The 25,801-nt window shown below is 39.1% G+C and overlaps 1 long non-coding RNA gene across 1 annotated transcript in view; it reads left to right on the top strand.

The window, feature by feature from the left end:
• The window catches only part of LOC115948823, a 20,866-nt gene extending 851 nt beyond the window's left edge, over positions 1-20,015 (top strand). The window contains exons 2-3 of the long non-coding RNA XR_004082592.1: positions 16,026-16,121; positions 19,911-20,015. This is a non-coding gene — a long non-coding RNA (uncharacterized LOC115948823). The remainder of the gene's footprint in view (positions 1-16,025; positions 16,122-19,910) is intronic.
• Positions 20,016-25,801: the final 5,786 nt, after the last annotated feature.

Consider the following 25,801-nt stretch of genomic DNA (forward strand, 5'->3'; position numbering starts at 1 on the left):
CCTCCCCAATTCTCTTTCCTAGATGTCTGAGGCTGTAGCCAGGAGAGGTCAATCAGAAAAACAAAATGTCTGTAGCACCTTTCAGGACTTTGGATATCACTTTTGCAGCTTCTTCGTTGAACTCATCATGGTAGGAAGTTTCTCCCAAAATATTAACTTCCAAATATATAAGGCTGGTTGAAACGTGTCCAACTAATAACATTTCACTTGAACAACAATGGGAAGGTACATAAAAAGATGAGTGATGGTTGAATAATTTTGAAGTAACTTTACTTTACATGTTAACATGTGTACAACATGTTAGAAAATTATTTCTTTGAAGAAATTCGATTAAGAGTAATAAAGAATCAGATTCTTGCTAAGAGTTGATAATCAAGAAGTCCTTGCTTAATAATCAAGGGCAATGGAATCACTTTTATTTCTACTGACTTGTTATGCACTTCTATTTTCAGTCTTTGGGATTACTTTTGTGATTGGCCCTGTGCTAAATTATTTGCATAAAATCAGATAATAATGGCAGAGAGATTATATGAAAGAGTCTTCTAGTTCCATGCTAATGAATAACTCTGTTTCATGGAGGAAAATCTGTGAGATTTCACACCATTGATTCCCTCTAAATATAAAATAACTTAGTACAAAGATACTGCATATAAAAGAGTCAATTAGTTTTATGCTAATGAATAACTATGTTTCACTGAGGAAAAGCTTAAGATTTCAAAATCATTCACTCTCTCTAAATACAAAATAACTTAGTACAAGATACTGCCATGTTTTACAGGATTTGTATCTTTGTGGCATTCTGAAATAAAGTGCTTAATAACTAGACTCAATAATACTAATGGTAAATCAGTGAGATTAACTATTTCTATAAATCATTTTATGAATAAAACAGAGGGCTCATTAAAGAACTACTGAACTGTTAAGCCTCAATACTTCAGTATCAGCATTTTATAAACATTTCAATTAGCACAGGTTGACAACATAGAAGGGGAGGCATAAAATAGTTTAGCTACATTATAGGAAACAGACTGCCAGACTGTTGAGAAATAAGAAGTAATGTTTCAGTGGGATTGTAACTGCATGGCAAATCAAACATTTAAAAAAATAAATATATAAAGCATCTCTAATCTGAGCCTTTCGAGGACTTTCTGAAGGACTGTCTGCTGCTATTGTTCACTATATCATTTTACTATTATCCTCCGAAAGAAGACTGCCAAGCTAAAAGGAATTTGAACTGAGGACAAAGAAATGTGTACTTAAACACCAAAGAATAATGATAGCTTAAGGGAACAAAGTGAAGAATAAAGTGCCTTCAGTAAGAATGTTTAACATATGTAAGTGGTGAAAAATGATAGCTAGAAGTCTGCATTTTAAATGTGCTACAGTAGATCTGGAAGCATAGAATGACCACAAAACAAGTGTTGGGATAATGTCAAAAATTATAATGTTCTGATTCTTTCAAGTTCTTCATGTCCAACGATTACTTAGCACTTATCCTGATAATTATCACATATATGCTGTGGGGGAAAAAAGCCTGCATGAAGTACTAAATCGAGGGGGAGAATCAGTTTGGTAATTCAATTTTGCCCTCAAGCTGTTCTCTATTTTCCACTTCTGAATGATACTAATGTGAAAAGGAGCTGTTGTTGGCTTAAGTAGGGAGAGAGAGAATCTAATGGTAGAAGGGCTAAGATAAATAGTACTTTTGGAGTCTGGGATTTCTTCATCAGAGGAAGAAGATTATTCAGTTCTAGTCTTCACTTTCTTGAATTACAGTTGCTGAAGGGAAAAACAGCTTTTTATTTTGAGCTCAGTGAAACAAGAAAATGATGCAAGATATTGTCTTATTCTCTTCAGTGTGTGTAAATTTATATTATGTAGTAAGGGCAGGATCTTATTTTTCATCCCATTTAGATGGTGTTGACTTTGGCTGACTGTAAAGTTTCAGCCCATGATACCAAATTAATCTTTCATGCAAGTGGTGAAATTCTCTGAAGTTAAATGGACAGAAGAAAGTTACTCAAAGTAAAAGTAAATCTGATATAAACATGTCATCAGCATCACTATTTTTCCAAACCTTTTTTTCCATCAGCTGAGGTACTCAATAGAAGGGCAAGTTGTTCCCTGGTATGGCAATCTGTCACTGTCAGCTCTCATTCTGTGAGCATGGATGGAACATGATCTCTCTTTTAACAAGCAAGACATTATTAATACTTGAGTAGCACAAGGGTTACTTGATTATTTCTTCTATTTTTATTTTTTGTTTTATTTGGGGTTTTGGAGGTGTGGTTTTTTTTTGCTTTTTATTTAGCTCAAAAATATATTTTATTCACATAAAAAAGCCTTAAATTCTGTTAACTGTAAAATCTCATATACTTGTATGAGTAGAAAATGTTATGCCCACCTTTAGAATAAAACAGTCAGGAAAAATATTTTATTTGGAAACTTTATATACGGATTTTGAAGAATCTTTAAAAACCTTAAGCATAATGTGAATAAACAATCTTTGATACCTTGATGTTTACTTTTGGTTTCTATGTGACTTCATGTAAAAGACAAAATAAGGTTTAGGCATGCATCCTATGACAGGATGTCAGTACTATAAAAAATTTTGGCTTACTTTACATCAAAACCAGGAACAAGTCATTTTCCACTTAAACATCTACCTGCAAAAGTAATCCAAAATATTTGGCTGATCTGTTGGAAACTCTCACAGTAATTTTAAAACCGGTTTAAGTTTCTTGTGATATATCTTCCTTCCCTGGATTTAGAAGCCTAGTAGAGTATCTGGTATGTGTAAATTATTTTCATTTACATGTACATATGATATACACAAGCAAATTTTGAATAATGTTTACATTATGTATCTTAAAGAGTACTTAAATCTAATGAACATTTACACTAATGATTTCTGCATCAGGTATAAGGGAATAATTAAAAAAAGATTGCATAACAACAAGACAAGGATAGAGAAGTTAATAAGGTCAAAAAATATTCACTAAAAAGTAGAATAGGTCCCTAGTGATACAGATAGAGATGAGTGGAAAATCTGGGTTAATAAAAATAGTGTTCAATAGCTAAACTACTTCATGCTTATCAGAAAATCAGAGAACTAAGGAATTAGAGAATTGGTTTGGGAGGGACATTCAAAGATCATCTAGTCCAAGTCTCCTGTCTTGGGCAAGGACATATTTCACTGGATCAGGTCACTTAAAGTCCTATCTAATTTGATTTTGACCACTGCTAGCAATTGGACAACCATTTTGGGCAGTCTCTTTGAGTGTTTTGCCATCCTTAATGTAAAAAAATTTCTTCATGACATACAGTACAAACTGATATGGGTTTAGCTTAAAACCAATAATCCTTGTCCTTTTACTATAGGCCTTGGTAGAAAGTCTCGTCCACCTTTCTTGTAAGCCTGTTTTACATATATTGTCTCTAAAAAGTTGTCCTCAGAGCCTTCTCCTCTCCTGGCTGAGCCTGTCTTCATAGGAGAGGTAATAATTTTTGTGGCCTTCTCTGGATTGCTCAAACAGGTCCAAATCTTTGTGCTGGGATCACAGAGCTAGACTCAGTACTTCAGGTGAGGTCTCACAAGAGTGGAGTAGAGGGGGACAATCACCTCCATGAACACTGCATTGGAAGCACCAGAATGTGATTGACTTTCTGGCCTGCAAGTACACATTGCCAGATAGAGTGCAATTTTACATCCATTATTATAGCATTATTCCCAATTTCTTCCCTTCAAAGCTACTCTCAATCAAGTAATCATCCAGTCTGCATGGATACTGGGGGTCGCCCTAATTCAGATGCAGTACCTTTGTCCTAGGACTTGGTTTTGTTAAAGTTAATGAAGTTTTTGTGGGCCGCTCCTTAAGCCAAGGACCCTGTGGATGGCATCCCTTCATTCTACAGATCAACCATACTGGTCAGCTTGGCATCATCTGCAAACATGCTGAGGGTAAATTAACGCTAACTATGTCATTAAGGAAGATATTAAATAGTATTGGTGCATTAATGGACATGATTAGATACAAGTTTCCACTTGGTCATTAAGCCATTGACATAACTGAATGCAGCCATCCAGACAATTCTTTCTCTGTCTAACAGTGCCTGAGAAATGGATTGAGATAAACACAGTTCAATAAATAAAGCAAATAAACACAGTTCAATGAATAAAGCAAAAGCTACACAGGCAAGCAAACCAAACCAAAGAATTAATTGATTGCTAGCTATGGACAGAGAGCTCCATCATGTGTAACTGTGACCTGAGAATATAAGCATCACTTCAAATGTCACTCCCCTTCCTCCTTCCTGCCACAATATGGACCATCCCTATAAAATGTCTGTAAAATGCCCACAATTGTCCACCATGTTCATTCAGTCCATGACTTGAGGCTCCACTTGTCTTAGTGGCCACTCAGGACAAGAAAGGTGTGTGTTTTGTGGAGTTACTGGGCACCAAAGCCAGCTCAGATCAGATTGTAGCTGCACTTGCACTATCATGAGTGAGGATCATTCACCACTGGTCCAGGTAGTTCCTCTTACAGGAATTCCTACAATGTAGAACCCAAATCATGGGTTACAATAAATGAAAGGTGTTTTCATTAACACCTTCATTCTCCAACCCTTGTGCCTTTGGGCCAGGCCAGGGGCTTAACATAGCAAATGAACTCCTTTCTGAGCTTGACCAGCAACAAGAAAAAAAAGAAACACAAAACAAACAAACAAAACAACAAACATTACATAGCCAAAATGAAAAATCACTATGTCTTCAAAAAGGCACTCCTAAACATTTCAGGAAGAATGCTTATATATAGCATAATGTAACTATTATGAATGACCCGATCTTTAATGGTGAGTGAATTCTGGTGCTGCAATCACCCAGTTCAAAATTATGTTTCTGCCCTTTGGATAGAGAAGATAGAACACTGGGAAGATTTGAACTCAGCATGTTGAAGAGAACAAGCAAAAATAACTGTCTGGCCTATAGCACCCAATGTCAACCCACAGGGGCTACTTCCTTATCACAGAAACCTTCAGAAAGGTCTAAGAACCCACAGCAGTGAAGCCATAAATTAATTTCCACAGTGTATAAAGAACCATAAGATTGCAGTATTATAAACTCGGGGGTTTAGATATTTCTGAGTGGAGTTAATGGGAAGTTCTCCAGAACTTATTCTTAACATAAACATGAAAATGCTATCCATTTCTTATAATGAGAGGAGGAGACACATACCAGTCCCTAAAGGAAAAGCAAAACATGTAAAACTATTAGGAAGATAATTTCAATCCTACAATTTTTTAAACCTCTTTAGAATATAAAAGCAATCTGAGTTACTGTGACTGTTATCAGAAGAATTCTTGCGAGAAACTAAGGAGAAAAAAAAAGATAACTTGTGGTCATTTTCATGTCAGCTGTGCAGCAATAAGAAACAGACTATTATTAGCCACAGGACCTCTCATGAAGGGCACTACTATGAACAGCTCAATCAATTGGTTATCCATCTGAATGTCTTTTTCACTAGTCAGCAGGTGGCTACAGGATCTGCCAATACAGCAGACAGAAACAAACTCTCAAACATGACAATAAAAGTTTTTTTGCTATCTATATAGCGTACATGCATCTTGTGGAAAGTTGTTTTAACTTGCTTCTCATGGAAATAAATTATTCAAGATAAAGATCAATGAATGTTGAATTATGTTTATATCCAAACAAAATACTGCTAGTATATCTGAGGAACACAAGTGCTCATCTGAATTGAGAAATCAGTTTTTGGTGTGACCTACAAGCACTGTTTACTAAACAAGGATTTCAGTGGCTGGTATTTCAAAGGCCACATAATTTTTTTCCTACTTTGTTGTTATGATTTTTCTCCTCGCAGCTATACTTTTAAAAATAGGTTAGAAACTGTTGTAAAATGGTTGATAGGTCATTAATCATGTACTGTTAGTTTGGTCATTATATTGCAAAAGGGGTTAAAAGGGTAGTTATAAGAAATACGGTACTCAACGTACCATATTACACCTAAGTAAAGTGCACACCCCCAGGCAAAACGAGCCAGCCTGGACAGAACTGTAATGGGCCAATTAAACGCCTTAAACCTTCATGCAAATGAAGGATCCAAAAAGAAACCAATGCAAAGGGACAAAAAAAAAAAAAACCAGGATAAAAAGGGGCTTCTGACGCACTGAATCTGTGCCCACCACCTGGAGCACGGGGGACATCGCTGCCCAAGAAGACCCAGCACCGGTGCTACAGCATCCTCAACTGGAATGCTCCCGCTCGGCCCACGGGCCCCCATGCTTTAGGCCTTTCTTTTCATTATAGTAAAGCCTGAAATCACTATAGCACCGGGAGCGTGCTCTCGTTTTTAATATATACAATCACTGTATTTTCTCACAGTAATCTTAATGCGGAGAAAATCATGTACAGCAGGGTCTTCTACATCCTTGACTTTTTGTGCTAAGAGCAGATCAATGCAAAAATGCAGAGGCTGGTTTGTGGAAGAGAGTCAAAACAAAATGTTTTGCAAAAATACATTAAATAATTCTGTGGTTTAAACATCTCTACTTCAAGTCACATAGACACATGACACATGATAAAAGTAAAATCCCTAGATTTTGCAAAGATGGTCTCAACAGACTTGGTATGGAAGTGTGCCATCTACTAATCTGGGAAATTATCCAAGAGGAAGTGAGCAAATCTATTAAGTATCTGTGTGGATAGCTGGCACACAGGACTACTCAGCAGAAAGAAATCTCATTCACAACCAGGTAACTGCCTTGAAAATGTTATAAAGATCAGTGTTAAAATATTCTGAATGAAAATCCTTAACAGCAATTAAAAATTAACAAGAAAGAAATCTTCATTAACTCCTAATTGACAAATTTACATTTACATGTAAAATAAAAGAGTGAGAATTTCACTCCATGCTTTTTAACTCTACATGGGCTAAATTCAGTCCTTGGTAAAGATATGATGACAATAATGGGATTCCAAGACATAATTCAGGCTAGATTTTTGTTAAAATATTGTTGCCTTTCCCAAATATGTCAAGATACTCCAATGTTGGTAAGGTTGAAAAATTATAAAAGAAAGGCCTCGTAAAATCAGGCCTGCTCTGTTATATCAGTGGCTAGTCTTGTCAGGCCAGCACTTTGCGAATTCCCATGTGAAAGCAAGCCTGCTGTGAATAGTTTGTTAACATAACAATCTATTCCTCGGTCTAAAGGAACTAGCACCTGCATAAACATTAAATCTATCTCATGAGAACCAGTGAAGAAAATATGTAAACAATTTAAGAGTAGAGAGATTTGATGGACAAGTGAAATACCTTTTACTAACCAATAAAGTAATTGACAAGAAAGCTACTAACCAATTGGAGTCACACACGAGGTCTGTAAAACTGTATAAAACAAGTTATGGGAATAAAGAAGGAGCTTTTTCCACCACGAAGAAAATGGAGTCTCATGTGATTTATTCCAATACTCCAAATCTCTTTGAGCTAAGATACATATAATAGGTGTGATTCTTAGTCAATCAGTCTCCTGCTTCTGGAAGCCATCAGTACTTGATATACAGAGAAAGGCTAAAGGCTTTAACAATACACTCGAACATTTGAGGAATGCAGGAGGCATTAATGAAGAGGAGAAAAGTCCTCACTTTGTTTTTCTGAAGATCTTAAGTATAAAAACCAGAAAATCTATACTAAATCAATTTCATTATTTCATTGTGTTACCATAATGTAGGCCTATGCCATTTATTTCAGTATATTGTTGCCTATTAATATTTTACCTGATATTATCATTCTTACATTATACTTAGTATCAAACCATATACTCAGCATTAAAAAAAATTTAAAATCTGGGAAGAGGAGAGCCACAGAAGGATAAACAGCATATATAGATATACCTATGCTTACAGAGAGATGTAAGGGTAAGTGAAGATGTGGTTGAGCTAACAATGGACCATTATTAATGGACCATGCACCGTTTGGTATGTGCAATGAGCAGATATTTCCAGCAGGTTGAATAGGTTATGCTGAGCAGCTGCCTGATTGAATGTATTTAAAAACACTGAGGACATGGAGCTAAGCACTTACCCTGTTAATAGATGTACTGCTCCTTTTCATCCAGCAGTTTATCTCCTGAGTGACTAAAGGGACCTCAGGCCAGGTTACAAAGGAGTCTAATGGCCTTGCAGACAAAGTAAATGCTAAGAGATCTTCTTATCCACAAGAATTCAATAACCTCTAGAATGTTTGAATACTACTCCTCAGATATAAAGCCATGCATGAAAGATACTCAGAAGGCTACTAGAGCTCAAAAGCCATGGGATGTCTCAAAGAAACCTTGCCTTACATTTAACAGCTTTCTAAAGATTTGTGGAATCAACATTGGGAATTTGTGGAATCAAATTTGTGAATTAACAGTGAGCATTTTTTTTCTTTTTTTTTACAACACCCAGTACCTTCACTTATTGCTACTTTGTATAATTGCAGAATGAAGATTTTTCTAATGCTTGCCACCAGCAATCAGGTTTCTAAAGAAACTCGGAAAATCACACTGACCTAGAATCAGATTGATTTATGCAAATATTATTTTGGCTAAATATACTCTGTATTGCTTTGACAAACTGAGATTAATGCAATTTGCAGAATTAAAATCCTCAAAATAAATAGTTACTTAAAACGTGAGCAGGGAAGAGGACCAAAATCACTGTAATAAATTTTTAATCCATTTTTCATACCAAGAACAAATGACCCTTTTACTAAAAATGAAGTGATGGAAGCTGTGAGAAACAACTGCTCACTTTGAAAATTTAAAAAGGCTTATTAAACCTTGACAAAAATACAGCAAAGGACTACATAACGAAAGAGTTGCAGTGTTGGGAAGTGCTCACGTGCACACCACGTGGCTGGTTCATCTCCAAGATGGATGTTCTGTCTTTTATACCCCTGGGGGTTGCATCAGCCAGCCCTGGCCCCTCCCAAAGTCTGTCAGTCACTTTTCTTTGCCATTTAACGCTGGAGGCTGCTTTCTTGTAACTTGATTGGAGATCAGGTGTTGCCAGCCCCTAAGCAACAAGCTTTTCCATTCCCAACTGCCCCATGCAAGGGACACATGTGCACGTCTTCTTTTTTACCTGCCCTAGACAGCCCCGGCTGTCTGATGGCAACAACACAGAGGGGGAAAAGGGAACTATGAGGAGAACACAGGACATCTAAATGATAATAACACAACTATACGTCACTAAAACTTTTCTTAAAATTCACATAATAGTCATCCCTTAATTGCGAGAGCCAATCATCTCATTATCCATCTATAACAGAAGCTACATTCAATCCAGTTTCCAGCTGGACTCACTTTGATACCAGCATTTACATCTGAACTAACACTGGGAATCACAAGTGGATTAAATAGTGCTAACTAGTAAGATAAAATTTCTTACATGTATTTTACTAAAAAAAAATGAAAAGTGACATCACTCTAAGAGTTGCAGTTTTATATTAAGCTAACGAATGTAATCGCATTTCTTACTGCAGTTTCCTTTAATAGTCTGTAGGGATCAGGAAAGAATTGTCTTTGATGGACAGTTTGATCTCTGCAAGTGAATTTTTTTCCTTGCTTTCCTCTGTGTCACGTATCAGCCCTGACCATGTCTGTGCTCTGAGATGACAGATAGACTCTACCAACTACAGGTACATGCCAAACATACCTTTATTCCGTGCTTGAGCAAGGAATTCCACTCCTTTAGATTAGCAGGACCTTGAAAGGGCTTATACCTACTGAGGTACGAGGCCTGATAGACTTGCTGTGGTAACGATTGCTTCCTTGCCAAACACTGAATGTTGCCTTCATCTCTCTTAAATTACTCCACCAGAAATACCTTACCTGACCAACATCTGGCTTTCTTATGATGTATATGGCTAATATCTTGAGATCATATTAACTTCCCTTCCAGAAAAAAATGTTTAACAGGCATACGGCGCTATGGAGTTGCACTTGGAATTTAAGATAGCCTATCATCAGTGAAATATAGGGTTAAAAATGACTTTGAAAGGTCATTGAGTCCTATCCATGACATAATTCCTTAATTTATTCAGTAATTGGACATAATTTTTTGGAGTTATATAGTGCTAAAGATGAAAGCTTATAATGGAAGCAAATGATGGTGAGTGTTTTGTTTTTCGGATATACACTAACAATCTCCTAATTAATTTCAATAACTGCTTGACTGCAGTAAGGAGAATGCTGGAGGTTAGGGTTTTTCCTTTTCATTCCCTTAGGGAATTTTCTCCCATTTTGTTGCTAAAAGATAATAATGACAGGGTACTTAAGAGAGACAAAAGAAGTTGTCCCAGGAAGGGAGCAGCTGAGGGGCAGATACCACAAGAATTGGGGAAAGAAAAAAAAAAAAGGGGGAGAGGGGGCCTGGGGCAGCTGCTTGCTCTCTTGGCTTCAGAAGAGGACCATCGACCTACTGATTGGAGGAGGGGGAATTTGCCGCTGCTGGAGCCCAAGCCTGGCCTGGTCCTGGTTCTTCTGCTATGGATGGGCCTTTGCTCTGCTTGTGAGAGCAGCCACTGAACTGGGATTTTATTGACAGCCTACCTCACTAAAAAGGGCCTTTCACCATATTCTCCAGTGCCTCAGGGGAAAAGCCCGGGAGCCCTTTTACCCCTCATAGGGGGCCTCTCCCTGTCCTCTTCCTGTTTGGGAACAGGGTTGGCACTGCCTCGGAGTTTTTTTACTACACTGTAGCCTCTGCCTGCCCAGACACCCCAGGGTTCCAGCAGCAGCTGAGGAGTTTCTTGTGTAGTACTTTGAGATTATGCTTGTTCCAGCCATTCCAGCTTGCTGCTTCTGAGGATCCTTTTGCTAACCAGAGGGGCACTGAGAGCAACCAGCCCAGGGGGGTTGTGAGGCAAAGCCTCTCTTCCATCCCTCCCTATCTGGGCCAAGCCGCCATTACCGCGAGCTCCCCGGGCTCGCGCCACAGCGCCCCCTGCAGCCCCGGGGGAATCACCGCGCCTGCGCTGCCACCGGGAGCCACCAGCGCCCCTGCCGGCTGTGAGCGGAACTGCACCAAAGGGGAAAGTGCTTAAACAGCAAGAAGAGACTTTATTGGGTTTTCTGGTTTATTCTTTATTTTGTTTGTTGTCGCTGCTGCCATTGCTGTTGTTTGATTGCCTTGTTATATACATACATACTAGTAAAGAATTATTCATTTTCCCATATCTTTGCCTGAAAGTCCCTGAATTTCAAAGTTATGATGATTTGTAGGAAAGGGCATCATATTCCCCATTCCAAAGGAGGTTCTCACCTTCCTTGCCAGACACCTGTCTTTCAAACCAAGACAGAGAACTATATTGAAGACAAGTAATTTTTCTGAATATTCTGCACAGAATACCTCTGTTAGGATCAGCTAAGGGATGACTGGTCCACAAAATTATCTTTTTGTGACTCATACTTTGAGTAAAAACCACAGAATATTTCCTTATAGATAAGTGAATAGACAGATCTTCTTAATTTTCTTTAATTGTTTTTGTTGGTTTGTTTGTTTGTTTTCAGGTTGTCTATGTTAAATTTTAAACTAATAACTTGAGACCTATTTTTCATGACCAGTTTGATTTCTGAACATATCTGCCAGGATAATTCGTGGTGTTGAACTGAACTCATGAAACCTTAATGGGTTCTTAATGTAAACAAAAGGCATTTTCTGACAAATTATAATTTGTTAAAATACTTGGAAATTAGGGTTACCAGACAATTAATATAACAGACCTACTGGTATCTTAAGAACCATCAGATAGATGAAAACAGAAGAAGATAGACTGAGACAAAATTCAGAAGTACAAAGTTATATTGATTCTATTGATACGTCATCACCATCTGAGTATGTCATAGCTATCTACATAGCTCTACACCTCTTATTTCTAAACTACAGGATACAGAAACCTTAATGCCTCATTGCTATGTACCTACTCCTAGATAAGAACAACCATTTTTTTTGAAGGGAGGGGTGGAAGTTAGTATAAAACAGGAAGTTTTATACTAACAGGAAGTTAGTATAAAACCTATTTAAACTATGTGGCACAACCCTAAAATTATAGGGTTTAGCCAGTGGTGAAGTAATTTAGTTTCTGATAATGAATGATTTGGCATAAAGCATGCAAAAATATTTCCATTTATAAAACGATTAGGGGAAAAAAAAAAAGAATTCAGAACGCTGAGAATATCAGTGTAACTTGATATTCCCACACTCAAAAAGTTGCTGGTAACAAGTCTTTCAAGTTCTTGGTTGCTTTCTCTTGTTACATCTCAAAGCTATCAGAGTGGGAAAAATAATAACATATAACACTTCTCATTGGCTAAATAGCAATGTCTCATACGACAAGAAAAGAAAAATTACCCGGCCATAATGTTATAGGTAAAGTTTGTGAATTCTCTAAGCCAATCAAGAATTCTCTGAGCCAGTTTGATCAGAGTACAAATTGCTTTATGTAGCAAGCAGCGATAAGCAAGGTACAGCGCTGGGCAGCCAGGAGTCTCGCTACCCAAGGCTCGCAGCTTCCTGAGGTTCTGAGACCCTTTTTATTCGCTCCATTTTCCTGCATACATGTTCTCCGTGTCTTCTGTTCTTGCATACCTGTCTCCTGCTCCAGGCTGTTGCTAGGGGGTCTTTTCCTGCCTCCTGGTGATACGACCCTCCTGTTTTTGCAAGCGAGCGGCTCTTTTCTGAGTGGGATTTCCTGCTGGCTTATCGAATGTTTGCGCGTTTCCTGTAAAACGAGGCTGGCAGCTAAGGTTATTGTTTGCGTTTAATGAACAAATTTTTGGTTACCCATAACAACTATGCTGAGAAAGGATTTATACTTTAGAATACTGTCTGGGTTTGAAAAACAGGTGCCTGCTAGGGATGACAGGAGCCTCCCCTGGAATGGAGAATGTATACACCCTCCCTCTGAATTATTATAATTTTGAAATTAAGGGACTCTCAGGCAGACATATGAAGACAGGAACAACAGTTCTTTACTAGTATGTATAACTAGGCAAACAAAACAACAACAACTATGGCATTGGAACCCAGAGCAGCGCCGAAGACAACAACAGGAGTGGGACAGCCGCAGCCCGGCTCTGAGCAGGACAGGGAGAGGCCAAGTTCAGCATTCCCGGGGCACCCGAGCACATGGTGATCGGTGCCTCAGGGCTGAGCTCCAGCAGTGCCGGTGAATTCTCCCCGCAGTAAGTGAGAGCCTGGCCGTCCTGCTCTGATGCCAAAGCGAGAGTGAGAGCTGCCCCCAACCCGGTCTTTTACCTGTGCCCCATTCTCACGGTATCTCTATCCCTCCAAGAGAAACTCCCCGAGAAAAAAAAGTGTAGCCAGATGCCACATTCCCGACTTCAGCCGCTGTGCTCTGTCATTCTTAAGTACCCATAAGTATCCCTAAGTACCCAGTAGTTAGTTTCCAAGCAACTTATGGGAAAAAAATTCTATAAAAGAAAAAAGAGAGAAACCCAACCCCCAACAACTACATTGTTTGAGAAGGCAAAACTGATTATATTTAATGTTGTAAGTTATAGTGGTTACTTATCAGGCCCAGGCATTGACACTTCCCTGTTAATAAACTTACATAAAAGAGAACAGGAACATCAGGATCTGATTTTTTTTCTTTTTTAAGGAGGAATTCCTGTTTTTGTATTGTGCCATTCAGTAAGAGATTCATAATTCATCATTAATAATAGATGGAGATCCTTATTATTTTCTGCTTACGAACTCTCTTTATAATCAAGTTATTACTAATATATGAAAAGATTGCACTATTGTATACATTACTTTTTCAGTCTTCCATCAGATCTTGCATCATAGTCCCCAGATGTGTTACTATAGAATCTTACAGAATGTGACATCATCAGTATGAATGTAATAATGACATTGAAATCTATAACTTTGAGCTTTAAAGGTAATTTTCAAAGTTAACAGCCTAAAGAGGAGCTACAAACTGTTAATGCTGTCCAATAGGTTGTTAATTGTTCAGAAATCTAAGCATTTTAATGCCATTACCTATAAAGATGCAGCCTGCTGCCTGGGTCTGATTCATGCAATTGAAAATACTGCTAAAACGGCTGTATGTATTTTTTTGGGGCTGAAGTTTTACAGCTGGTTTCACCTAGATCATGTGCAACTCTTGTTCTAGGGTCAAGGTCATCTCCTGCCACTTTCCAAAGAGAAACTGAAATGTGACATTTTGTCATGAAAAAGCGAATATTAAAGGATCTGAGCAGATGCAGGCTTAGATTCTTTTGGCCCACAAAATTATTAAAAAAAAGTCTTTATGGTCAAAAATCTAAAATGTTTTAGACTATCCTCTGCCACATCTCAACTCTTTCATCTACTCTAGAGCCAAACTCACTTTTTTTAGTTTGGGTTTTGTTTTTTATATTATAATGGTGACTCTTGCGTCTGCAGATTTCTACCAATGCAAGCAGCACTTTTGGACTAAAAAGTCACAAAAGGAGGTATATATAGGCTTCAAGAGTTACTTTCTTCTGAAAGAAAAAATGTTGATAACAGTGAAAGTTTCAGTATTCAAGAGACTCTCTTCTCTCTTCTAAAGTCACACTCCCTCACCACATGAAACCCTGGACAGAGTCATCATCACTGATTACTGGTGCCAAATGAGGCAAATCCTGGCAAGGCTCATATGGCTAAGGACATCATCTGGACCTCAAACAGCTGGTGAATCAGGCAACTGTGTCAGGGATAACCCACTCTGGCAAAGGCTGCTTGCATGTGGTAAGCCTTCTTTCTGCAGCCAGGAGCTCTTGCACCACCTCCCAAGGTCAGCAGGGAGCTTGCATGAATGAGCTTTCCCTTGCCCCATGAATTTCATCTTGCCACTCCACCTAAATTATGTTTTCGGAGTTATTCGGGAGCACAAAGGAATCAGTTTGAAAATGGACGACAAGTACTTTATGAAAAACCAAATTCAACATGCCTTTAAAGTTCTGCAAGTACTCTTATCTCACTATTTCAAACAGTGAAAAAGCCATCCTTTTCCCCCTCTATGTTTTGTGAATGAGACTACATTTTCCTGGTCCTATGATTCTCTTTTAAATTGCTTCCTATTATTTTCTGCCATATTTTTTCTGGAAGATAGGAATAGAAGACAGTTTTTTTTTCAGCATGACATAAATAAGTTTGATGGTCATTTTGTGTCTTGAGTTAAAAAAGGATTGGTATTTGTTTTTCCTTAACAATTTGTCAATGTCCATGAATTACAGTATGGAAAGAAAAAGGCTAAAACACTAGCTATTTCATACATAAGAAAATTTTCAAGTTACTGCAGTCATTTGGTTTGCATAGAACATACAAAGTAAAGCAGCATGCTATTCCAGTTCACCTGTAGAATATAGGGTATTTTTTCTTAGCACCTTCTAAACAGTTACATCTTCTCAATAAAGGATTCAGTCTCCACTAGGCTGTGCACCACGTGTATTTTTCTGAGGAGCATAATGTATGACCTGTAAATTAGTACAATTTCATTGTACTCACATTGAGAAAGATATTTGATAAAGTGAATAAACAGCAAACTACTCCAGGCACTTCCAAATTTTAGATGATAAATTTCACATTATCCTCAATCTCCTAATGCTACATAACAGGTAGAGAAGTGGTTTTTGTTTTTGTACATATGACACAGGTCTGTTTTATATTAAATAAAATCTGGGAAAATGGGATTGTGAGATAAACTGTAAGAATGGTTGGAAGAAAATCACATATAGCTAATAATATTTACTCATTTAATGTGGCAGTTTATCAAACTTCATACAATGGAATTGTTAGAATAAGTGTGGGGTGGAAAGAGTACCAGAGATTTTGCTATTTCTGTGGTAGTTTGCCTTTAACATTTTTAAATAACACTGTTTGAATTTCTGATTTATAAACTCTTAACTTTTCAGCAAGAAACTTTCCTCCACTTTACATTCCACAATTCTTTCCCATTTCTCCACTTAAGAGTGACCAAAATCTATGAAGCCTTTCAGTCCCTGTGAGCCGGTGTTCAGCAGTAGCTGTATTGATGCTCCTAGTTTCCCTCACAAGCTGGACAAAAGTAAGTATTATCAGCTGCAAAAAACCTAACCAAGCCAAGGCTGGGGTTTAAATTATAAGCACAACTCTAAAGGCAGTTTCAACTCTGTGGTCTATTTACACCAATGACACTGTTGTAATGCGCTTGTTCCTTTCTAGATCTTAAAGAAACATATGAAAGATGGGAATAGTAGTAGGATACAATGTAGTGACAAGATAACTTTATTGTCATTTGGATCCACCTCTTGGAAAAAGAAAGGAAAGTTTTACATAAAGGAATGTGTTTCCCCTTGTCATGGTGGAATTAATCCCAAACATCTACACTACTGTTAAGAGAGCGACCCCAGCTGGAGTACTTCGGAGTGTTTGCTGATGCTTTGATAAGACTAATATTCACTTTTTAAATATAGCTGCAGAAAAATCTTTCTCCTTACCTATTTCCTTCAGTGTTTCCATGATTGTTTTTCTTTTTGTAAAGCATTTACTCAAAACATGAAGTGAAAGCAGCTGTGGTTAGTAGATGAAATAAAATCACAAATTATTTATTTGAGGCCAAACCCAAGAAACCTGGCAATCAATCCTTTTATTTACACATCAACCCCACAAATTTATTCTTAGTGAAAGAACCATTGTGTTGTTTTTCTTCATTGGAAATGGAAGTTTCCACAGTATTACTGCTTATTTAATCTTTCAAAATGTAATAGGACCTGAACCATAGTTTCCTTCCCTTCTCCTTAGTGTAACTGATCTAGACACTATTTTATTAAATGTCTCAGATTAAATATTCTCTGTCAATTACAGGTGATAGCAATCTGCTAAGATAATGAGTCCTATTATAATACCTGCTTTAGTTGCTACATTATGAACTCCAGAACTGAAAAACTCCAGAGATTTCTAGTAATAAAGTCTGTGGAATTCATTACAAGTTGTTCCCCTCACCTCTCGTGCACACTTTCTTTCCTTTCTCTTTTTAAAGGGGGAGAAGTCCTAAATGCCTTGGAAATATGCCCATGCATCGGGGTTTTGCAGTAAGTTAAAATACCATTTAAAGTTTAAGCACAGCGCTGCTTTGAAGGCTCTGCAGAACAGAGCAGAAAGCAGGAAAGCATGACCAGAAGGTCTGTTCAAAGAGTAAAAACAAAATGGTGACATTTCTGTATATATGCTACTGCTATATTTTCCTTTAGGGGGAAAAAATAGCATCAGAGTGATTTTTGGCATCTCTCTGTAAGGCCACCTGTCCAAAGGATGGCAGCAGTTGTGTTCTGGGGTTTTTTGGTTTTGTTATGGTTTGATTTGGGCTTTTTATTTTTTTTTCTTAGCAAACTGGAATAATGCTGGACCAGAAAATATTCATTTCAATACACTTTTTTTCCCTGAAAGACAAGCACTTTGTAGCAGTTTAGAGTTGGTGACTGAGTCAATTATTCCAGTAATTAACTCTTCTTTTCATTCTTGATTCAAAGAGTTTACTGCTATGTCAGAGAAAACCTGACACAATGTAGAGTTATCACATGCAAAGTCTCAGTTCATGCTGAGATCATGTTTATAAATTTGTAGTGTCATTCAGTTTGGAAAAGACCTCTGAGGTCATCAAATCCAACCCTTAAGCCAGGACCACCATGTTCTCCATTAAACCATATTATCAGGTGCTACATCCTGCAGCGTTTTAGATACTTCCCAGAATGGTGATTAGTGCAGATGTGAAAGAGACCATGACAAGGAAGGGATTCAAAGTGATCTTTTTCAGTTTTAGCTAAAAAGGCAAGTATAGCTGATCTAAATTTCACTGACTGCAGCAATCAGATAATACATCTCATATCTACCCTTAACTGACCCTTTCCCTGAATGCCTCCCTGCTCTGTGCCACCTTGGGAAATAACTTGAGTGGGACACTCTTCAGTCATCCTCTAGAGATAATTTTCTGCCTATTTTCAGGCTATTTATATAGGGAAAAGCTTAGGCCAAGAACAGAAGCTTTGGTTTTACTTAGAATCAGCACTGTAGTAGTATTTCAAGGAATTATGCTGTAGAATAAGAGGAGAATGGAAGATGTCAGCTAAAGACACATTACATAACTGATGATGGAGGTGATCCTCTATGACTGGAACACTTACACATGACATCAGACATAGGCCTTACTTTCATCTGCTTCTAGATCCTTTTCTAAAAACTAGTCCTGCATTGCAGAGGGCCACATCTGTACAATGACTGGGGACTAGGGTTATGCTACCCTTGGGAAGTAGTTGAGCTTCAGTGTTTGCTTTGTGTTTGTTGGTTGTTTTTTCAACCGGTTGTTAATTAAAAGTAATTTTTTGAGATGTCCTGGGTTGTAAGATACGGTTTGTGGATGTGTATTCTGTTTTCCATCTGTTACACGTAGGGCAGTTATCTTCTGTTATTTGGGCAGTTTACTTTTTCTCTTCCACAACCAATCCTCCATCCGAGGAGATACCTTCTGTTAATGGCCCATTGAGTCTCACTGCATGACTGATAAAATTACATTATGCCCTTAGGAGATGCTCCACCCAGGGGCAGAACTGATTCTACATTTTCAATCTAAAGGGCTTAAAGGCTTCTAGTATTTCAGCTTTCACTAGTTATTCTTCCACACTGTCATGGTTTGATGCTGGCACAATGCCAGTGCCCCCATGAAAGTACACTCTCCCTGGTGTCTGCTGTGAGATGGGACTGGCAATAGAGCAAAGCAGGACCCCACTTAGAAATAAAGAAAACTTTATTAACTAAACTACAACTATATGTAAAAAGAAACACACAGGAAAAATTAAAACCTTCCAAAAACATTCCTCCTCCCCCCCACCAAATTTCCAATGCATCCATCCCTCAGATCACCAACTCCCAGTCCATCACCACCCTTCAGATAATCAATTCTCAGTTCATCAAGAGGAGTCCCCCTTGTGCCATAGGCTTCCCCAGGAAACACAGTTGAAACTTGGTGTGTTTCCTGTCGCACGTGGCACCGCCCAGAGATCATCTGCCGTTGTGACATCTTCCTTCCTTGCCCAGTGCTCTCACCACTGAACATGGACCAGAGCTGCTTCTAGGGTTTTCCTTTTAAGGATGCTTTGTCCCATTCCAAAAAGAGCACAGTCTCTCACCTTTGAGACACCTGTCCCCCCCCAAATTTCACCCCCTGGGGCCGAGGGGTCTCAACACTGAACCCTCTTGGCTCTGAGCCATTGCCTCCCCGTGGATGCAGTCTCTGTGTCACAGGAAACATGGTTCAGTCCATAGCTATACAAGAAAAGTCCAGCTAAAGTCACTCCATCATCTCTTCCTACTTAAGATTATTCCCTACTCTTCCGACATCTTTCACTTGCACGAACTTTGATCAACTTGCCCATTTCCTCCTCCATTTAATCTCTGTCTCTCTTCTCATTCAGATCCAGGAGGATCAGTATTTGTAAGGTTTCCATTATTCGAGAAAGGGTTAAAATCTCAGGCTCTGCCTGCTCAGGGCTCCCACTGCTCGATGCCTCTTGGCGCTTCTCCACCCTTCCGTCCTCAAGGGCCTCTTCACCTCCCATCTCTGTCCAAGGCCCCGGCCTACCTCACCCGGCCGCATGGCTTCCCCTCCCCTGCCCAGCCCGCAGCCGGGCAGGAGAGCTCTGAACCTTTCACTGACCAGAACCCAAGAGAAAGTTTTCCTGAGAGTTCTCTGCTTTTAACCCCCTGTGTTCTCAGAGGCGTATCCGTGTCCTCAGTGGCTAAATCAGGTGCCAATATTCAAATCTGAGCACCTATTGCTTTGACCACAGCATCTCAAAAAACTCACTTCCTCTCAAACCAGGACAGATTTGGAACAGAGAAGCAGAGTTTTCCCACTGGATTCCCAGAAGAAGACCAGGCTCCTCTATACCACCACTGGATCTCCACAGGAAAACGACACCCTTCTACAGAATCACAGCTTCAACAGAACCACATCTGTCACTGCAGGGGGACTGCAGCCACCATTTAATCAGACTGCTGCCAACACCCTGACCAACAGGGTGTCGTATTTTGACTCTGTCAGTGTTGTTTTGTGTTACTGCATTTTCTATTTTATTTTATTTTTTTATTTTCTTCCCTAATAAAGAACTATTATTCCTACTCCCATATCTTTGACTGAGAGCCCGTCAATTTCAAAATTACAGTAATTCATAGGGAGGGGGTTTACATTTTCCACTTCAAGAAAGGCTCTTGCCTTCCTTAGCAGACACCTGTTTTTTCAAACCAAGACAGAAAAAAATCTCTTGAGGTTGCATATAGAATTTACATGAAAACATTGTGAAACAGATGGTTCAAAGAATCAGGTGAAGTCATATTAAATTTTAGGTAACCCAATAACCTTTGTAATTTGTAATTTGTAATTGTAATTTGTAATAATGCAAGCAGGAAAAATAATATCAAGTATGAAGGCACTCATCACTCATGCTCTAGTGAGAGGAAACATTGCTGAACAGCCTATTAAAATGAGGTTTTTGCTTGGTTTAAGACTAGATGTTACAAGGTGGGGCTTCACTATTAAAGACTTCTCAAAATTTCCACTACTTGACATGTAACCAGTGCTAACTCATTAATCTCTTCCCAGGTAAAACAGTGAGTGGGCATGTTCTTAGAGACTTCAGGATTTGGCCAGACCTCAAAGCTGAATCTGACAGAATAATTCAGTCAACCTATCTGTTGAAATTAAAGCAAGTTCTTTATTGAAAAGCTGGCTCTGGCACTTTGAAAGTGACAAAAATTACATTTCAAATGGCCCACAATAGAAGACAAAAACCAATTTGTCTAAATTGAAAGAACTAAGTCAGTGCCAATGAAAAATGTGTTGATTTTATAACGAAGAAAGTCCTTATTTATCAGATCTCGATCCAGTACCTACATGTACCATTGAGTTCAAGACATGCATTTTATCCTCCAATTTTTGGATTATGCCAGATGTCACCTAACTTTTCAGCCATAAACTTTTCAAGTATTTTCCAAAGATATGACAACTAGAAGTCTCTGAGAAAGAGCATTTGATAGGGTCCTTCATATGGCTATTTAAACTTTTCTGGATTGCTAAGAACTGAGCGCAGCAGTGACCCAAAGTCAGCATCTGGCTGGTAACCATAAGACAGAGCAGTGGTCTGGTTTATTACACGTTATATTCAGGTGACCTACAGATGCCAACTGAACCCACAGGAGCTAACTTTCTCAGTCTTATATCCGTATCTGTAAGCTGGACAACTGTAGAGTATTTGCAGATATCTGGAAATACTGAGAAGTTTAGAGGAACTGATGGAAGTTTTGTAAAGAAAAATGTAAGCAATCTAGAGATTTTAACACAACTGAATATTGAATTCAGACTCTCAAGTGCAAATTTGGATTAAAATACTCCTGTTGACTCAGTCACAGAGCCAGGCAGCTGAACCAGGCTTTACTTCAGACACAGTTTTTGTCTGTGTTGTGATCTCTGCAATACCATCTGATAGACATTCCAAGGAGCCCATACTCAAGGCAGGAAAATTCATGGAATACAACTGCTTAGAAACATACTGGTATGGTTCAGTTTCAAAAAACTTCAGCAAAGCCTCTGTCACTTTCTCCCATTGCACTCTACTGGAAAAACTGGCAGCCCACAGTTTGGACAGGTGCTCTCTTGGCTGTGTTAAAAACTCTCTGGATGGCTGGGCACAGAGAGTGGTGATGAATGCTTGTAAGATTGACCAGGCAGGCTGTTCGGGTCCAATCCGGCGAGATATGGACCTTAGCCCTTGCAATCTTACACAGGACAAAAACAAAGTCCTCTTGGGAACAAAGTCCTATTTCATTTCCTTTTTCTCTTGGGAACAAAGTCCTATTTCATTTCCTAGATAGGTGTCACCAGGTGGCCCAGGTGAAAAAGAGAGAGATGTCCCCTGGCCAGAGACTGTTAAGCTCCGGGGGATGGGGGCTGGGGAAAAAGGACCTCAGCCAATGGGATACAAGTGAGGAAGGGGCGAGGGGAGCAGTAAATGTGGGACAAACCATTACCACCAGGGCTTTTGGGGGAGGGAAAGACCATGTGATGTAAGAGGGAAACCCATGAGGATGCAAACATACTTATCAGTGCAATAATACTAGTGCAAAACAACTAAATAAACTATTTAGTGCAACACAACAAATGGCGCCACATTCAGCATTCAGCTGGTCACCAGTTGGGTTCACCAGGGCTCAGTATTGAGGCTAATCTTGTTTTATACCTTTTCATGTTCGGGACAAGGGGATCAAGTGACTCTTCAGTCAGTTTGCAGATCACACAACATTGGGTGGGAATGTTGAGCTGCTGGAGCACAGGAAGGCCCTGCAGAGGGATCTGGACAGTCTGGATCAACAGCTCAAGGCCAGTGGCCTGAGGTTCAACAAGGCCAAGTGCTGGGTCTTGCCCTTGGGCCACTACAACCCTCTGCAGTCCTGCAGGCTGGGGCAGAGTTGCTTTCTGGTAGAAAAGAACGTGGGAGTGCTGACCAACAACACCAGCTGAACATGAGCCAGCTGTGCTCAAGTAGGCAAGAAGGCCAAGGGCATCCTGGCCTGTATCAGCAAATAGTGTGGCCTGCAGGACCTGGACAGTTACTGTCCCTCTGTACTCAGCACTGTACTCACACCTCAAATCCTGTGTCCAGTTCTGGGCCCCTCACAACAACAAAGACATTGAGATGCTGGAGCATGTCCAGAGAAGGACAACAAAGCTGGTTAAGGATCTGGAGCACGAGTCTGATGAGGAGAGGTTGAGGGAGCTGGGGTGTTTATCCTGGAGTAAAGGAGGCTCAGGGGGAACCTCATTGCTCTTTAATTTCTGAAAGGCAGTTCTAGCCAGGGGTGGGTCAGGATCTTCTTCCAGGTGATGAGTGACAGAGTGAAAAGATACAGTTTTAATCTCTGCTAGGGGGGAGGTTCAAGTTAAACATTAGGATCAATTTTTTCACTAAAAGGGCTGCTAAGCATTGGAATGGGCTGCCTAGGGAGGTTGTGTAATCACCATCCCTGGAGGTGTTCAAGAAACAAGTGGATGTGACACTTACTGCCATGACCTGTTGCAGCCTGAATAGCTGCTAGTAAAGTCCAGGGTAAAGAAGCAAAAAGGGCCTTTGTATAATTTCCACGGGTGTTTAATTCTGCCATGTGGGATGTTCAGGTCCCAGTCACGCACACATGCAGGGTCCAGCTCTCTCTCTGTAGGGGCCCAGGGGCTGACCCTGGTCTTGGGGCAGTACAAAGATACTCAGGGAATCAGGGAATAGGGAAGGAGTGGCTCAGGGACACAGGAGCACACATAGGAACAGGGGAATGAGCCATTGGGGTGTAACTCAGGGAATGCCTCCCAAGGCCTTCACAATGACCTGATTGACCAGCTGGCAATCAGTCAAAGCCTGGACTCAATAATCTTGGAGGTGTTTATCAGCCTAAATGGTTCTGTGATACTGTGATTCTTGTGCAGAATATTGAAGGGTTTGGTTAAGGTGCCTCCATTATGTTCAAGATTTCCTGTGTCCTTCAAAAGCCAGCACTTTTTTTAAACAGGAAAAACATTTTAAAAAACCAAAACATTTTCTCTCATTTTAATTGCTTGGTGAATGCATTACCATAGTCCAAAGTCTAGGTGACTTTCTGTGTTTTGTAAGTTTTAAGTTTTCAGAGTAATATACTACCAATTTTAGAAGCCAGAGCTTATTAAAATTAAAAAGGATACATGAAAGGTGAAAAACAAGAACACTGCCAAACAAGTGGCTAATATTAATTTAATTCTCTGCCTTATGTTTGTTTCTTTTGTATTTTTAGTGTACAGGATGTGTTTAGATGATGAGCAGGATTTGAAAGAGGGTTCTTTTTCAGACTAAGAAAGCTTCTTTTCAAGAAAACAAGCAAGGTAGGTCACTGATCAAATGCAAGTACTGATTAATAGTAAGTGGATAGGCTGAAGATATTTGCCTCATTCGAAGGACAAAGACATGTCTACTTTACAAATTTATCAGTACATTTAGCACTGTTACATTCTCACTGTTTAGAGAAAAGGCGTGTAATTAGATGAACAGGTCAACTGATCTACTTTTTCCAGATGGCATTTCCCCGTGGAATCGTAATGTATTTGTAAGGGAAAAAACTCCCTCTCCACCTCTATGTTTTATAGATATATAAGTGATTTTGATTTCCAAAAAAATAATCAGTCTACCATGAACAGTAACTACAAGCTAGAATCCAGTGCTAGCAATTTTAGGTGGTAGAGTCCACTGACAAGCTCATGCATTTCTCAGTTTTTGAATACAGTCTTGGCAACAGTTGTTGCAATACACTGCTTTTCCGTAAAGTTGTTAAATTAACAGCCTTGAAGACTTACTCCTGTTTTCTTCAAAAACATGCACCATTCAGTTGTTTATTACCTGTAAAATTTACTTTAGTATAGTATTTGCTCACCATCACACACTATGCAGCTCAAAGTCAAGTCTCAGTGAAAAGGAAAGAAGGGAGCCTAAATAAGTGAATTTTGTGTGACTTATTATTGTTCCTCCAATATGAGTTATTCTAGAAAGGGGACAGGTAAATACAGGAGGAGGGGAGAAGAGGGAGGGATGGGGACTAAAGCAGAGACCTATGTATAGAGACCTCAAGCAACATGGTAAAAAATGGTAAGATCTTCCCTTGATCAAAACATGGAGAGGTATTTTGCTTTACAGTGATTTTTAACTGTCAGTTCAGAAAAACAGCTGTGGTTTCAACAGTGCTTCCTCCAAATGAGCTGAGGTACACACATATAGTACCAGCGGGAGGAAAGAAAGCCTAGGAGTCTTTAGGCTTTCTGACCCACTCTCATTTAGGCTTTCTGTGCCCATCCTTGCCCCTTCATCTTTTGCTTCTCATAAATTCATGCAAAGTCATGGACATGTGTTATAACTAATAGTGGAAAAATATGAAGTAACTTGTGGCTTTTGAATGTCCAGAGTTCAGATGTGAGCAGGTGACACCATTTCCTGTTCAGTTCAAACTGTGTAGCAAGTGTGTGAGTAGGAGTGAATGAACAGAGGAGCTGATTTTTGATTGTGGATGCATTTTTTGAGAACTAGTAAATATGGTTATAACCAAGCCTACTGAACTAAGGGAGTGACAGACATTTTCAACTCTTGCTTTTATTTATTAAGTAGCAGTAAACAAATCAATGTGTGATGCCTTGTCCTGTTGAGACATCTTTCTTTCTGCATTAGCATCTTTGGCTCTGGGAATAGTACCATTAGTTAACTGAGATAATTAAATTGGCAGAAAGAGAAGGAAAATTATATGGTATGTCTTTGAACAATGTTATTCATTTCTCTGTAAGGAGGAATAGTTATAAAAGCAGATGATGCTTGTATTTGATAGTATGATTTTTGACAAAAGACTGAAATGCACAGAATGATAACATTGCTATGTAGTGCATAAGATACCAGGCATTAAAATCTGTTAACAAACTAGAATTCTCCAGATATTTTTTCTGTAATTTAGTGGCATAGATTATACACATCATTCTGTCCCTTGAGTACAGCATCCTCAGCACTGCTTAGCTGCACATTTTCTTTAAGAATGTGCCTTAGACTTACTCTGGCTCCTGATATGTGCTCAGAGAATTCTTTGGAGAAAGGACTGAACCAGTCATATTTAAATGCAGTACCACTTTGTATTGCCAAGCCAGTTACCTTAGCTGTGGCC

The sequence above is a fragment of the Geospiza fortis genome, unplaced genomic scaffold (genome assembly GCF_000277835.1).
Source record: "Geospiza fortis unplaced genomic scaffold, GeoFor_1.0 scaffold116, whole genome shotgun sequence".
Lineage (NCBI taxonomy): Eukaryota > Metazoa > Chordata > Aves > Passeriformes > Thraupidae > Geospiza > Geospiza fortis.